At 38.6% G+C, this 2,500-nt stretch overlaps 1 protein-coding gene across 1 annotated transcript in view; it reads right to left on the bottom strand.

The window, feature by feature from the left end:
* The window catches only part of LOC144974117 (rhomboid-related protein 3-like), a 150,310-nt gene that overhangs the window by 146,715 nt on the left and 1,095 nt on the right, over positions 1–2,500 (bottom strand). The gene's annotated exons all lie outside the window — the stretch shown is intronic.

Genomic DNA, 2,500 nt, shown 5'->3' with positions numbered 1-2,500 from the left:
ACTACTACTACACTACTACTACTACTACTACTACTACTACTACTACTACTACTACTACTACTACTACTACTACTATACTACTACTACTACTACTACTACTACTACTACTACTACTACTACTACTACTACTACTACTACTACTACTACTACTACTACTACTACTACTATTACTACTACTACTACTACTACTACTACTACTACTACTACTACTACTACTACTACTACCCGACATGTACTTATGTGCAGGTCTGATAACCCGATTGTTATGGTCTGATTGTTGGAATGGAAAGACGCAAAATAATATTGTCCATCACAACAATGTTAAAACAAGCTCATAATTGCGTTCGGCTATCAGGCCTGTAAATATGTGCACGTTGCATTATACCGCATTAAGGCTGTGGGTCAATGTTGTCGATTCTAAATTCAAACAGAAATCAGATTTCATTTGAAAATCTAAACTGCCGTACTCTGGAAAAAAAAACCCATATTAAAACATTTGGCCAGAAAACTCGTCCTTCAAATATCGATCGATTTAAATGACCCTCATCTTGCAAACACTCTTAAACCTGAGACTTCGCTTAGATTGGCGAAAGTCCGCATGGTCTAGATAGAAAGAAAAAAAGATTTATAACTTATATAAAGAAACTAAATTGCGACCTCAAGTTGGCTATTCTGCGTATTCTGGAAAAGCACATATTTAGATTCTTGGCCAAGGAACCTTGTACCGCAATAAATATCGATAGTCGATCGATATTTGAAGGACGAATTTTCTGGCCAAAATCTAAAATACGTGTTTTTCCAGATTATGGCAATATTGTGAGAGAAGGAAGCAGAATGGAGTGGAAGAGGTCAGAGGAATTCATTGGTCGGGAGATAGAGGGATAAATGGTAGGGGGAAGGGGGGGGGGGGGTGAAATAGGCAATAGCAGCTGAAGTAAAGGGGGGGGGGGGCGTGAAACAGGCAATAGAAGCTTGAGTAAGGGGGGGGGGGGGGGAGAGAAAAAAAGGAGAGGGTAGTGGGTGGATCCACAAAAAAATGATATATAAACCCTGGGGAAATTTTTGCACACAATAAAGGATGATGAAGGATGGCGGTAACATAATAGAATAATGAATGAACAAGGAGACGGCGTAAGAATATTTTTCGCGAATATTGGATTTAGCAGGAACTACCTTACCATAGACTGACTGGTGGTCTCCTATAGAAAAAAAAAAGATAGCAAGCGACTGTTATTGACTGTTTAACGCTGCATAAACCGGGAGAAATTTTTGCTTCATGAACCATGTGGGTTTTTGTTTTTTTGTTTGTTTTTTTTTTTTTTTTTTTTGTTTTTTTTTTTGGTTTTTTTTTTTTTTTTTTTTTTCTTTGGGTTTTTTTTTTTTTTTTTTTTTTTTTTGGGGGGGGGGGGGGGTGGGGTGGGGATTTCTTTGTTTGTTATGTTTGTTTTTGTTTTTTTTTTTTGGGGGGGGGGGGGGGAGATTTTTGGAGGGGAGAGGGATGACTTTGTCCAATATTGGGCGTGGTATTTGGCGTAGCCAATGACCGCATGGGTGACAAAAAGACTTCCGCGGCGTTTTCCTTGTGGAGATCGGAAGTCAAAGTAACAAGTTCATTTCCTAATTGGCCGTTGACGTATCCATCAGATCCTTGTGATGGACTTTTAAATGGTAAGTTTTTGAGCTTTCTCTCAAAACAATGTTTACAATCATGTCCATGTGACGGGAACGAATCAATGAAATCTACTTCTTCTTCCTTTACTTGCAGTCCAATTGTCGCAAGTTTTACATAAGCAGTATTCAGCATGACATAATTATATATTGTAGGATTCATGTAAAATGATCCAAATCATGTGCTTCCACCGCGGCTTCGGTGAGGTTTTACCAAAGTCGAAGTGTTGATGGTATGAAGGATTGCATATGCCTTTTTAAATCCGAGCTTGGTGTTACGTATCGTTGATCGTGACCCCTTGTTCCTGAAATTTTAGGCTTGATTGGAGTTCGTTAGTTTCGACTTCTACCAGTCCTTTGCGCATTGTTGTCCACCTCAAGTTCTTAACAATGCCAGTTACCCGTATGGTTGTTCTGTAATCACCAGTGACCATGCGAGCTGCATTCCGCTGCACCATTTCAATTTTTTTTTCTTATTTCTCTCTTTCACAGGGTCTTAAACGATGGGTCGTGTTAACGTTTTATAACAGGTTTCTTTTATCTTTCACGAACAATTGCCCAGGTTTCCTCCTATGAGAGCATCGATGTTGGTTGCCTTTTTAGAGATGTTATCAACATGTTCGTTTAAAGAGAGATTTGATGTTATTGTTAGACCGAGGTATTTTGGAGATTTAACTGTAGTAAGTTTTGAATCATGAATGGTGTAATCGGACATCAGTGGTTTACAGTTGTTGGAGATTCTCAATACTTCACACTTTGCTGGATTTAAGTCTATAAGCCATATCTTTTCCCGATGTTGAAGATTATTTAGATCTCGCTGTAATTGGATTGC

This window comes from Berghia stephanieae, chromosome 5 (assembly GCF_034508935.2).
Source record: "Berghia stephanieae isolate SIO BIC M18660-M18661 chromosome 5, UCSD_Bste_1.3, whole genome shotgun sequence".
In the NCBI taxonomy this organism is placed as follows: domain Eukaryota; kingdom Metazoa; phylum Mollusca; class Gastropoda; order Nudibranchia; family Aeolidiidae; genus Berghia; species Berghia stephanieae.
This window is presented reverse-complemented; position numbering and strand designations above follow the sequence as displayed.